The sequence below is a fragment of the Phaenicophaeus curvirostris genome, chromosome 8, assembly GCF_032191515.1.
Source record: "Phaenicophaeus curvirostris isolate KB17595 chromosome 8, BPBGC_Pcur_1.0, whole genome shotgun sequence".
NCBI lineage: Eukaryota > Metazoa > Chordata > Aves > Cuculiformes > Cuculidae > Phaenicophaeus > Phaenicophaeus curvirostris.
The window spans coordinates 9,212,906-9,227,161 of record NC_091399.1 but is presented as its reverse complement, the minus strand read 5'-3'; the positions used below and the strand labels follow the sequence as shown (position 1 = coordinate 9,227,161).

General features: G+C 41.0%; 1 protein-coding gene across 1 annotated transcript in view; it reads left to right on the top strand.

The window, feature by feature from the left end:
• The window catches only part of BRINP3 (BMP/retinoic acid inducible neural specific 3), a 190,643-nt gene that overhangs the window by 79,189 nt on the left and 97,198 nt on the right, over positions 1 to 14,256 (top strand). The gene's annotated exons all lie outside the window — the stretch shown is intronic.

The window sequence follows — 14,256 nt, the reverse complement described above, 5'->3', positions numbered from 1 at the left end:
TCCTGCATGTAAAAGCTTTCTCACTTGAAAAGGATGAGCTCCTTTGAAAAGGATGGAGCTCCTACTCGTACTGTCAGACCAACAACTGTAATCACTCATCCTAGGGAAAGATACGCAAAAGCTTTATGATTTCTTGGGGCTGTAGATGGATACTAATAGTTCAAATTGCAGCATGAAAAGCTCCTCGCTGAGGCATAGCACGTAGTTGTTGACTTCATGGTGATTGCCAGGGCTACAGAGGCTAAGGAAAAGACAGTGGAAGCCTGCAGTTAGAGCTTAAGTTGTTCTCTTAAAAAATATTTTCTTTTTATTTATGTTGTTGAAGTGCTGTTTATATACGTGGAGTGCTACAAAAATTGCACTGCAAACCCAAAATTTGCATTGTTTTGAGATACATTTTTTCTCACAGAGGCCAAAGTGTGCTAAACTATTAACCAGTGAGAACACACAAATGAAAAATGTCGCATTACTACATGTGTGAAAAGTCTTTGATTTATAGCCACTTCAAGTACTTTCACCACTTTTAACTTTTCATTGGTTTAGTAAATTAACTTTGACATGGATGTAAAAATGTAAGGATTTTTTTCCTGCAATTTCCTTCAATTTCAGTGTTTGTGTTGGGTTTCCTATGATGCAGCAATACTGCACAGGAACAAAAGCTACAACAAAATTGATCATTTCATTAAAAATATTTTTGTTTCAAGTAAAAATCAGAGGAAATCAATCCCAATTAGCATTTAAATAGTCTCCACTTGACAGTGAGTTTTGTGGCCTTATTTAGGTTAAAAAGGTGAAGAAAGGGTTTGTTCTTATCTGTGAAGCTGCTGCTGGGTCAAGTTTCTCCTGACAGGGAAGACCCATGAGTGCAGCCTAGAATTCTGGCTGGGTTTCTCTGTCGGTGTGTGCTTCTCTGCAGCTCTGTGGTAGCAAGGGAAAGGACATCTCAGTGAGAAGCCTTCAAGCTCCACCAGGGGAGGTTTAGGCTGAACATTAGGAAAAAATTTTTCACAGACAGGGTCATTGGGCACTGGCGGAGGCTCCCCAGGGAGGGGGTTGAGTCACCTTCCCTGGAGGTGTTTAAGGGACGGGTGGACGAGGTGCTGAGGGACATGGTTTAGTGTTTGATAGGAATGGTTGGACTTCATGATCCGGTGGGTCTCTTCCAATCTGATGATTCTATGAATACAGGCTTATGTTATCCCCAGAGGGACCAGCAAATGGCTCCATACGACACCACCTCTACCTTCTGCTGAGGAAACCTAGTGCTCTTGATGGAGCTCTGAGTTTCTCTTTGAAAGCTGCTTTTCTGCCTTTTCTAGCTTGGTTTCAGTTGGTTGAAGCCACTTTGTCTAAAGACCACCCTTGGATGTGGATGTTTGTGACCCCTGCAGGAGGGAAAGTTAATCACCACTCTGAGGTGACCCTGCCCTCAGGAAAATTAATCTCAGCCACACAGAACCATGAGCTTCAAGATGAATAGAAAGCCAGAGTAATTGAGAATATAATTCTATTCTGTCTGTCTGAGCATTTGTTTTAATCTCTTGTTGCAGTGCTTGAACTTGCACCAGAAAATCAGGAGAAATGTTTGTCTGTCTCTTTCTGCCTGGTGGAGAATTAACTGATGTGCAGGGGAGACAAGGACACTGTGGTTGTGTAGCTTTTGGTTGCATGTGAACAACTTCTTACAAGTAAAGCCAAGGCAAGGAGTCTCATGGGAGGGAGATTTGTGCTGTGTGGCTAGTTACTAATTTTATACTCCTAATGGCTTGTCAGTTTTGGCATGCTTTTAACTGATCCCTGGTTCAAGAGTGAAACAAATGACTCCACACGTGGTACAGTAAGTCACTCCAACCTTGTCCAAAACACATCAAGAATCACTGCTGTCTGCACCACAGTAGGTCTGACCTGGAGGAGATGAACATATCTGCGGATGGTGATGGTTGTGTGAGTTTTGTGCTAATGCAGCAATATGTGTTACAGAACAGCCTTGTACCGAGCCAACTCTGCCAACTATGTGCACAAGTAGCATAAAGGTAGTGTTTGGTGGAAGATTTTTGCACCATCCTGACTGGAGATGTTTTTGGAGACAGGAAGAGCAAGCTGTGGTATTATCAGTTTGCTGCATTCTTTTCAGCGAGAGTGTCTATGAATATAGTATCATAGAATAACCAGGTTGGAAGAGACCCCCCAGGATCATTGAGTCCAGCCATTCCTATCAAACACTAAACCATGTCCCTCAGCACCTCGTCCACCTGTCCCTTAAACACCTCCAGGGCAGGTGACTCAACCCCTCCCTGGGCAGCCTATTCCAGTGCCCAATGACCCTTTGTGAAAAACATTTTCCTAATGTCCAGCCTAAACCTCCCCTGGTGGAGCTTGAGGCCATTCCCTCTTGTCCTGTCCCCTGTCACTTGGGAGAAGAGGCCAGCACCCTCCTCTCTACTACCTCCTTTCAGGTAGTTGTAGAGAGCAATGAGGTCTCCCCTCAGCCTCCTCCTGTAGTACGTTTATGAGAGATATCCATTTACCCTGGGAAGTGAAGTTGAAGTTTCCTTCACGCTGGCTCCTAGACAACCATCAGATGATAATAATTCTTGCTTTGTTGCCACCTTGAACTGTGCTCAAGCCAGCAATTTGGAGGGACAAGGTTTTGCAACTCATCACAGACCCTTACTTGAACAGATTTACAGTAATGCAGAGCCGTTGTTCATAACTACAATATAGATTACTTCAGTTGTCCTCACCTCTTTTATGCAATGCATTCTTTTTATATATAAAATACTGGACTCTGTTTAACACATAATCTTGATTTATGAGAAACAGCATGCACTGTGGAGGTGCACTGATATTTTTTTCATGGCAGCATTGCAAAGCTGGCATGTTCTACAATAGGATGGAAATCAATCTGGCCAAGGCATTAATAGCTAAGGTTAAGTTACTGTGGCTGAAACAGAATCCCCAGTAATTACCCAGGATTGCTTCTTACACAAAGAAGTTGGACAGAAATGCCATCACGTCTGTTGGGCATATGGCTTGGAAAGCCAGCTAGTATTGGCTCTGTTCTAGCTCTGTACAGCCATATCGCATCCTATTTCCTCCTAAGCAACATTTCTAGGAACACACTGTAACTCTCTGGTAGGCTGTCATTATCTTAAGCGTGGCGTGGAAGAGCAGCCAGAACAACTGTGTCCTGAGCATGGTTGTTATACTGTGGCTAATAATGTGAAATTATTGGCTAATCAACCTCAAACTGAAATTTACCTAGGATAGAATAATAATCGTTTTGCTAATTTTATTTCAGTAACTACATCTCTTCTTTATTGTAGCTGGGCTGTGTAGCTTACACTGCCTCTCAAATTTTTTAAAACTCCTGGTTGATGAATAAAATGGAAGAGAAATGAAGGCTTCTTAGCCCAGCAGGGTGTCCAGCAGTACAGCTGCACTTAGGTGACACTGCACTCATACCAACAAGCCACCATTCCTGATCGTGATCGCGGTGCTATAAGCTCAGTCAGAGTGGTGATGCTTAATACAGGTCCTGATGATACAACATGGGCTTTTGCTCTACTGTGCTGGTATAAAGGCAGTGACCCTGAGCAGAGCTGAGTGTCAGGACAGGCCATAAAGTGCTTCTCTTGGTTGCTTGCAAAATGTGTCCCTATTCTGCTGCTGTTGTTCCTGTTTCTCAGCTGCATAGTCTCAGTCCTTCCCAATCTGTGTTAGTATTTCTGGCACTATAAATAAAATTTAGGATGTGTATGATACTTACATGACATTACAAGTAATATTTTGTCTCCTGTTGGTGCTTATCTCATCTGAAATTTTCCATAATCACTTTCATTTTTCTCTCAGACCTACAAAGGTGCTGTGAGGGATAACAAAATGAATGCAGATGCACAGAAATTTTGTAATAATGCAATGCAATAGTATTGCACAATATGTACAATAGTAGAATTCAAAACAGATCTTCATTCTGTCGGTAGCTTTTTTTAAAAAATGCATATTTGGAGTTTGTAGAGGGCTTATGTATGTTATTCAATGTATTTTTACTGTAGTCTGTGCTTCAGAATAGATCTACTTGCATACAAAGTCTCCACCATATGCATTAAAGGGTGTATTACAAGCGGACCTACCCAGTTTTATTCAAATCCAAGAGTGCCAAATGTTTTGGCTCCAAGTTTGCTTCCTCACCCTGCGTAATCTCTATGTCCACCTCATTCAAGGAAGACAAAGTAAAACAAAATGTAACTGGTATATAGGCTTTATTTATTCAGAGGGCATGTTTGATGCTTAACAGTTTCTGCTGCAGAGATTAGTAACTCTGCTCCCATTCAGCGCTTTTAGTTGGCTGAGAGCATTAGGAAGGCCTGTGTTTGTAATCTGGAACCATGCTGACAAGTTTATTGTCCTGATTCTCTGTTCAGCTCACTGCTGCGATTCCACTGGTTCTCTAGAGATACATGCAGTTTGCCCCATTGGGAAGAAGATTGACACCAGGACTGCTTTTAGTAAACCAGAGCTCTAGAGTTAGTTTGGAATTGATACAAATAGTTGTACTAAAACAGGAACATCCTTTGTTGTGGTAGAAAATAAAATTGAAACTTTTTAATATGCTGAGTAAGAGTCTGTGGCTTTCTTTTCTGTGGGCAAGTAGAGATGTGAGCATTTCCTGCTACTAGTGCAGCAGTGTGAGAGAGGAGGGTAACATTGAATCATAGAATCACCAGGTTGGAAGAGACCCACTTGATCATAGAGTCCAACCATTCCTATCAAACACTAAACCATGCCCCTTAGCACCTTGTCCACCCGTGCCTTAAACACCTCCAGGGAAGGTGAATCAACCCCCTCCCTGGGCAGCCTCTGCCAGTGCCCAATGATCCTTTCTGTGAAAAATTTTTTCCTAGTGTCCAGCGTAACCCTCCCCTGGTGGAGCTTGAGGCCATTTCCTCTTGTCCTGTCCCCTGTCACTTGGGAGAAGAGCCCAGCTCCCTCCTCTCCACAACCTTCTTTCAGGTAGTTGTAGAGAGCAATGAGGTCTCCCTTCAGCCTCCTCTTCTCCAGGCTAAACAACCCCAGCACTCTCAGCCTTTCCTCATAAGGCCTCTTCTCCAGCCCCTTCCCCAGCTTCGTTGCTCTTCTCTGGACTCGCTCCAGAGCCTCAACATCCTTCCTGTGGTGAGGGCCCAGAACTGAACACAGGATTCAAGGAGCGATTTCACCAGTGCTGAGTACAAAGATGCAAAGACACCAGCAGCATCTTCATGCCAGAGCTGAGCAGTATAAAATAACACCAGAGTATTTTCAGGGAATACCTCGGTTTACATACTGACGCTTTCAAAGAGCTGAGTGGCTACAAACAGCAATAGTGTAGTTGTGTTATTTCACAATACCAAAACAACATTCAGGCCCTGTGTCTGTGGGATCCACACTCTTGTAAACCTTGACTCATCCCAGAGTGCTGGGAGAAACAACTGCCTTTGTGCATTCAAGGTTCTGCAACTGTTGTCTGCCAGGGCTGTGAATAGTACTGCTAGTGCACACTCCACAAGAGCAGTGTAGAAATAAATGGGTGAGAAAGTCCCTTATTTGGAAAGATAAACTTATAAGTTGTATAGAAAGTGAGCAAAGTCATCTATGCTACAGGATGCTATTTAAACTTATACAATATTCTTACTGGAAAAGGAGTGGATCTAGATGTTGGATGTAGCTTGTTAGATAAGGGTTTGCATCAATATTTGTTTGAGAATATATTGTGTGTATATATTTTGTTTAAGGCAAATCATTTAAGGTGCTTTTTCGCAGTTCCAGGCAGGCAGGAGCAACATCAGTCTTTGGTTTGAGTAGATAGGAATTTGATGTTTCTGTAGCACCAAACCTAAGCCAATACTGAGCATCAGGAACATCCCAGAAACAAGCAACCAACCAAGTTTCTAAGGGTTGACTTTCTCTTCCTCACTAGCCAGGTCATCAATGTTTTTGGTCTACTTTGAGTATGGGACAGGAGGAGGTCATGCCTGCTCACGGTTTGCTGAATAAGAAAGAGAGTGAACAAGAAGAAATGCCTTCAGATTTTGAATCAGACTTTGGGTTTGTCTATATGTCTCTGTTGTATGATATAACAGATCAACTTTGTAGTTCTGAAACAAATTACAAAACTAGTAGTAAAAGACTGTTCAAAGGCTATGAAGATGAAGAATTGTAGTAGTTTGTGTTCCCCTTGTGACTCAGCTGGAAGTACCCACCAACAACAAATCAATGAAACCTTGATTACGTTTTAGTTTCTCAAATGGATCTTTATGCTGATTCAGTCGTCACCAACTGTATTTTCTTGGGTTGATTCATGTGCAAAATGGCTTCTGCAGATTCAACTTTCTCTCTTATTCCTAGAAGAAATGTGGTTCCATTCTTGTTACTGTAGTCAGGGCAAGAAGAGTAGAAGAATCTGATGGTTCTTGTTTATTTTGAAGCAGTAACAAGTACAGTCAAATCCATAAAGACCATCCTCAGCAAGAGCTCCAGAGACTTAAGAGTTTCACTTTCTTATAAAATTCAAGGGTCATTAGATTTTGTTCTTGTATAGCCATGTACAGGAACAGGCCCATGATATCAATTGGCTCTTAATGTTAGACATGAAGACTGTAAATACATCTTTCTGCTTCTTTCTCATAGCTCCCTTCCTTATTGTATTGAAAAACTCTCCTCTGAGGGAGACATCTCCCTTTTAAACGTTAACAACTGTTTTAGCTATAGGTAAGATGCCTGCTTCTGCAAAAATGTTCATAGTGAAGGTAATAAATCCATTGTGGAAAACATGATGAACAGCTTTTATACCACATTTACAAAATTTAAATGTATTTTAGACAACATTTGCTTTAATAATGGTTGAAAATAAATTAAAAGAAGAGCAAGAACCTTCAAGTCAGAGGGATTGTTTGGATTTCATTGGTCTTCTCCAAGTCTAAGCAAATGCTCTGTTTTGTAAAACCTATTGCCTAGGTAATGAATGTTTTGTGTGGGCAGATGTGAACAGGGGAAAAAGAATGTTTTGAGCTTGCTAAAACTGTAGAAGGCCTAGATGAGCAATACGGGTGTGAGGTATTAGAAACTTTCTTGATGCTGCCAAGGGTAGAATGAACAGTCTTGACCTCTTGGACATGTGACAAACCATGAAATCACTACTGATCTTGCAGGGAAGAATGAATATCTGAACTGGTTATAATGAATAGTGACCTGGGCTTTTTTTACAATTAATTGGATGGACAACTATTTGTGACTCTGAAAATGCTACCATCTTACCTAGCAGGCTGTAAATCCATATCGTTACTGTCATTAATACAGGAAAGAACACCTACTGGCTAGAGCGTCTCTGAATAATCAAACCTCAGAAATACCAACAAGCTGCAAAATCCATGTCCTGCTTATTAAAACACATCTTGCGTATTCCAGTTGTTCACCATTTCAGATATAGTAGGGGCAAGGGTCGGTTTTACTAGACTCCTCCATTTTTTCTCTGCTCTGTGACTGATTATTATCTTATATAGAGCTAATGAATTATTTGCTTGGAATTTAATCCTTGTCTTAAAAACCTGTGCAAACCAGTGCAATTTAACAAGGTAATTCCCCAGTTCCCAACGCTTAGATGGACAGTTCATACAAATCTGCTGCAGTTTGGAAGCGTTTGCCCTCCATCTGTTCTTGCTCTTTGTCTTTAGAGTAATTTGCAACGTAGTCCTTGTAAGTGCATTTCTTTGTACTACAGCTGAATGCTGCTTGAGCGATTGCGGTTTGACTGAGACAGAAGGTAAATAAAAGTAAGTCACAAAGAGCTGTTAGTTTTGTGCAACTATCTGCATAAATATAGGTACAGTGGAATAGGAGAGCATTGAGACTGGGTGAATGTTCGCAATTGTGTTTGGAAGTATATCACAAACCATAGGCAAAAGGTAAACCCGAAGCCTCAAGACAAAATACAGAAGTGATTCCCTCTCGCACTTCATTAGAGGAGGAATTTTTTGCACATTCCATTCCAGAGACTAACTGTCTGTCAGAAATGGCCAAAAGGAAAGCCACCTTTCTTCCTCTTGTGTAATAAACCCTTTGGTGTTCATAGTAGGTGAGATAGTTCAAAACATTTGTCATGGTAGCTGGGAAAATAATCTGACTATGAGTAATCATAAAAAGAAATACATTCGAGTACATTTTTTTATTAAAATGTGTTCATAGTTGTCTACATACTTTATATGCATAATGCGGGAAGAATAGTGAAGCTGATACTAATGAATGCTAATTCTTGAAATATAATTTCAAGTGCTAGGAAACTGATAAGATGAAAAACACATACATGAAAATAGTAGTACTATGCTTTAAAGGAATAGTATATTAAGAGAAAAAAATCCTAATGATAATGTGTATTCATAGAATAGCTTGGGTTGGAACAGACCATAAAGCCCACCCTGTTCCAACCCCCCTGCCATGGGCAGGGACACCTCCCACTGGATCAGGCTGCCCAAGGCCCCATCCAACCTGGCCTTGAACACCTCCAGGGATGGGGCAGCTACAGCTTCACTGGGCAACCTGGGCCAGTGTCTCACCACTCTCATAATGAAAAAATTCCTCCTTATGTCTAGTCTAAATCTGCCACTCTCCAGTTTATACTCATTGCCACTTGTCCTATCACTCCAAGCCTTTGTACACGGTCCCTCCTCAGCTTTCTTGTAGCCACCTTCAGGTACTGGAATGTCCCAATGAGTTCTCCTGCGAGCCTTCTCTTCTCCAGGCTGAACAACCCCAAATCTCTCAGCATGGCCTTGTATGGGAGGTGCTCGAGACCTCTGATCATCCTTGTAGCCTTCTCTGGACCCGTTCCAACAGCTGGCATCCTTTTATATTGAGGATTCCAGAACTGGAAACAATCCTCCAGATGAGGTCTCATAAGAGAGGAACAGAGGGGCAGAATCCCCTCCCTCGCCCTGCTGGCCACGCTGCTTTTGATGCAGCCCAGGACACAGTTGGCCTTCTGGGCTGCGAGCGCACATTTCTGGTTCGTGTCTAGCTTCTCATCCATCAGCACCCCCAAATCCTTCTCTGCAGGGCAACACACATCATCCTTCCTCCTGTATTAAAACTCCAGGAAATCTGTGGGAACGTGGCATGGTTGTGGTTGCACAGTGTGTGATCCACTCAGAGCCTGCTGCCCGTAGAAGAACGAGCTTGTGTGTTGTTTCCCTGAACAGTGATAGCTGTACCCAGGGCAGGAGACAGAGTAAATGTGTTTGATAGTGTTAAGGTCCCTGTTCGAGCTTTTCTTTGATTTGTGTCTGTGCAGCTGGCAGCTCACATGAGTCTCAGTCACGAATCCCTGCGTGATGCAAATCACAAGTGTGATAATGTTTCATTGCCCTTTTTTCTTCTCAAGTTCAGTATGGTAGTAGTTTTGGTTTATATCCTCTTGGCCTTATTCAAGCTATGGCTGCAGGCATTAAGAAATCCTCAGGTTTTTGAAGAGTGTAGGTGGAGAAAAACACTGTATATTTTCCTGTTGAACTGTTCTGCCAACAGACCGACTTGCAGCTGCCTGGGAAAACATTGGCTTCTGAATCCCACTGCAATTCCAGCCCTTTTTAAACAGTTGCCTTCTCACCATCCAAGAGTGGAGCTGTCTTGTTTAGAAGTCATTAAGAGAAAGGAACACAGGAGAGTTCTGTACGATTAAGAACGATGCGAGTTCCATTTTCCAAGAGTGCTTTCCAAACTCTTCTTCACTACTATTCATTAACGTTTATGCTAATGAGTAGCAATACTGTTTTGTATAATATCCAAGTTGCTTGTGATGAGGCCGAACATTGTTTCTTTTGCCTGGGCTCTGTTTTGTGTATGGTTGACCTTAGGGGAGGCTGTTGTGTTTCAGCAGAATCCATCTTGCTCACTGTAGACCTCTCTGTAGGCTCTGACTTAATCTGCAACAGCGGAGACGACATTCTCATTTCCTATCTTCTACACACTACGATTTTAGAGTAGCTTTTTTAAATATCCTTCAACTAGACGTTTTATATAGAGCTTCCCCTGTATCTCCCCGTACCATATGATTTAAAATGTATTGAAATGAATGCAGTGGTAGAAGAAAATGTATAATTTATATACGCATTTGAAAAAAAGCTATGGCTTGAAATTCAAAAGAGACATTGACAGCCCTGGTTGGCCTATTGACCTAGAATTACTTTAAGATCCTCTTTCAATTTAAGCTTCTTTCAGGATGAAAACACGTCCACAACTTCTACAGTACTGTACTAAGGGTTGCTTCATGTCAGAACATTGTTCTTAGATTAAACATCACTCTGAATGTCATAGTAACACAAATAAGAAATAGTAGGAAGTAATATGAGAAATAGTGTTGATAAGAACTGTTTCTTAAACTGTGCTTGATTTCTACCTGTCCCCAACTCCCTGACTGATTGTTCTCCAACTTAACTTTCTCTAAGTGGAACGAATAGCGGGAAACTTGGTTCAGCAGACAGAGGCTGTGGGATGCAAGCAGTGCAGCTGGTCAGAACTGGTACTGCTGGGCTTCAGAGCACTTGCGTGTGTGTTAGCCAAGTGTCTGGAAACAGATTTTTTGCAGGACACACGCAACTATGGTTCTGATATGTAGGAAGGAGGAGAGAATGATGCTTGTGGCCTCTGGCTCTACTTGTGATAGTAATGCAGTTCCATTACAGACTTCCACACTGACTTATTTCTTGTCCCTTGTACAAGCCCAGGAACTCAAAGCCATCATCCTTTTCAACAAAAGGCTTTGCCCTGAGCATGAAAGAGCTCTCTCCAATGGTTAACATAATGTTTAGGCTGGAAATAGATGGGCAGCACAGGGGGTACCACCTGTGGTTAAATCTTAGCTTCTTGATAGCACTATTACAGCTACTAGCCTTGGCTCCTGCACAGTGGAAGGGGAAGAAAGAATAAACTTCCAATGCCTCTAGTGACTGCATTGGTGCATAATTGGTTTTCTTGACCAGTAGCCAGCACTGTGCTATTCTGTGGGAGGAATACTTCTGATGAATGTTGTCCCTGTGACTTAGGAAGGCAGTACTTTCTCTGTCAGGTCTGCTAGTCTGCCTTTGCAGGGAACGGGAATGTGATTTTCAAAGGACATTTGCACATTTGGTACAAAAATGGTTGAGGACTGGAGAGTTTGTGTTAGAGAGAATGACTGCAAGACAAACAGGTAAATAGTTTGAGCTTTACTGTGTGATAAATGATGGGAGAAGAAAATACAAGAGAACATACCACTGCTTGCAAGGTCCATCTTTTATCTCCAGAGATGAAACTTCCTCTTGTCTTTCTCAGATGGTTTAGGTCTTCATCTCTCCATATTCCAAAACAACTAATTTAGGAAAGACTTAAGGAAAAGATGGAAGCTGTTCTGTAAGTTCTTTAAAAGATTCAATGCAGTCTGTGGCAAAGTTGTAAATCTGTCATGCTTTTTAAAACAAGTCACTTTCCATGTTCTACTCCCTCAGTGACCTCAGCAGTGAATTTCAAAGGGTGATTACTTGCTGTGCTAATAATTGTTTCCATTGATATTCTCCAAATCAAGAAGAAAGCCAGAACTTTTACAAAAGCATTAGCCTATGTCATCTCTCTGAACTAGCATAAGCGTAAGATACAGCAATGCAATCTTTCCGTAGCAATAAAACTGTGGAAGGAATTCAAGCTTGCTTAACTACAGAAAAAAACCTTCTCCTAGGGCTAGAATAGCTCAGTCCCTGGCTTCAGTAAATAAAGGATTTGTAGTAGAAGGACCTCGGCTCGGAAATGCTTCTGAATGTGGTATGGATAGGCCATCATTTCTAGCTTTATTCTTCCTAGAAATCATTTGCCACTTTTGGAGAAAAGCTGTAAGATATACTGTCTAAAACCACTGTTCACAAAGAGACACAAAATAAGGCTATCATTTTAGCCTAAAGTTAAGAGAAGATGCAGATAAAAGCTATAATTAGTTACACAGAAGGTACTTGGTAGAAAATAAAGTAAGCTGCCTGACATATGTTGAAAGATCCTGAAACTGGAAATGGAAGTTGGCAATATTCAAACTGAAAATAAAATATGCTCTCTGTTGCAACATACTGTCAGAGATCATTGAGAAACTCTGAGAAATCCTGAGCATCACCTATTAGGTCAGGATGCGGTGGTTTTCTGGGAGATGGCTGCTTCTTTGGTCATAAACCTGATGACACAGGCAGCGGGAGCTGTATGATGATATTCCTCTGACTGCTTTAAAAGGGACTGGGGAGGGGATTATGATGGTCTCTGTCCTTAAAAACTCTGGCAATGAAAACTGAATTACAGGTAACAGCAAACTAGCTTTTATAAGAATTGCAACTTTTTTGTGATTCTTGTGTTTGAACCACAGCTTTGATCGGAACAATTAGTCAGATAGCAAGCTTATAAGGAAAGACTTCATGGAAGTATAAATATTGTAAAGCTTGTATTCTTTTCTTGCTGTCAAAGCAATTCTGTCTTGATGGTCTCAGGAATTACAATTGACCTATGTTTTCTCATCTGTTCAAATGAAAAAAAAAACAACCACTCAAATATGCTCCAAAAGCAGAGTATTTGAATAAAAAGTGGAGTTTCTTATTTCTTTCTTTCACTTAAGTACATTTATAGTGCAGGTTAGTTCACTGATTTTAGTGCCTGCATTAATGTGGTCAATATGCCAAATGAACAGTTTTTCATTTTAGAGACAAAAAAGTTTGTGTAATTTTTCTCATCTCTTTCCAGACATATACAATAGTTCCACAACAGCTGAAAAAGGAGGTTATTTGTTTTATAGCTTCTTAAAAAGAAACTAAATTTGTGCGATAAAACTTTAAAAACTTACAATTAAGTTGAAAAGAAACCCATACGTATCAAACAGTGATTTCCAAATACTCATTTAGGCACACTGGTGATGAGCAGAGTCTTCAAGAAACTGTGGAGGCCCGTTTGGTCTCATGCTCTTGACCAGTGAATTGCATTACAGTTAAGGTAAGTTGTGTTAAGCTTTCTACTGTAATTCTTCCAGTTTGTTTTTGACAAAAAAATAGCATCTGCAAGAATCTGAGAGGAAGGGCAATGAATAGGATCTGCACCCAGTCGTCACCTACTATATGTGCAAATTGAAGCCAAACTGGGAATAAGGCCATTTAGATCTGCCGGAGAAAGAGGAGGATGCTGGAAAGTAGGACTATACAAGAATGTAGTTATCTGGGTTCTGCTAGTAGTTGTGGACTTGAAACTACTAAGAAATATTAATGTTGATTATGTATTACGTAGCTCATCTGAGCCATTCAGCCACCCACAGGCCACTCTTTAGTTTCAGATGTTCCTTAAATGTTATTTACTTGCTGCATCCTTGATTTTTTGCCTTCGGTGTTTAATTTTGTAATGAATGTTGTACTATATTTAGCTGGAACCTTCAGCAGGTTCTTTCAATCTCTCCAATCTGTTTGCTTTTCTACAATCTTATCTAAGAGAAATCTTAATTGACATAGCTCTATGAATAGCTCAACAAAGTGGTAGCTAAGTTACAGTCCACAGGTTGCCTTGGACTTAATTCTCACAGTACTCAAGTCTGATGAGAGTATCTGTCGGTGTACTTTGGAAAAGCAAAGCTGCTGCCAGTGCCATGTCTCCTGGCTGGATTTTGGGGACAATGGGTCATTCCCCTAATAAATGTATGTGGTATCTTAATTGGCAAGTAAAAGTTGTGTTTATGGCTGTGTAATTGACTTGTTTTTTTTCCTTGCTATTGGAATTGTATTTTGAAGAGGGGAAGGGGACAAGCCTTTGAATTAATTTATATCCCTCCTACAACTGAGTCATCTGTGTTTAGGAATCTGCCTATCTATCTGCATATTTCCTCAAAATGGAGGCCAAAAGTATAGAAAATGGCAAATGTCGTGGTGTGGCCAAGTGTGGTGTGGTAGAATTTCTCCAAATTACTCAGATTAGCCAGCTCGCTACCCAAGTGACTCATCATCAAGCAGCAAAGAACACAGCCTGTTTCTTGAAATGTTTTTAAAATTTGCCTTGTGATACTGAAAACACTCACTGCATTTGATCCAACTTTTGGAAATTGCTCTAGGGTTGTATTGATATCAGAGGCGAAATGCAAACAATAGGATCACCAGCATCCTAAGTGGTTTATTATATATTTATTTTCAAACAATGATTTTGTTATGGAGTGTTGTCTCCACTTTTAATAAGTAACATTCG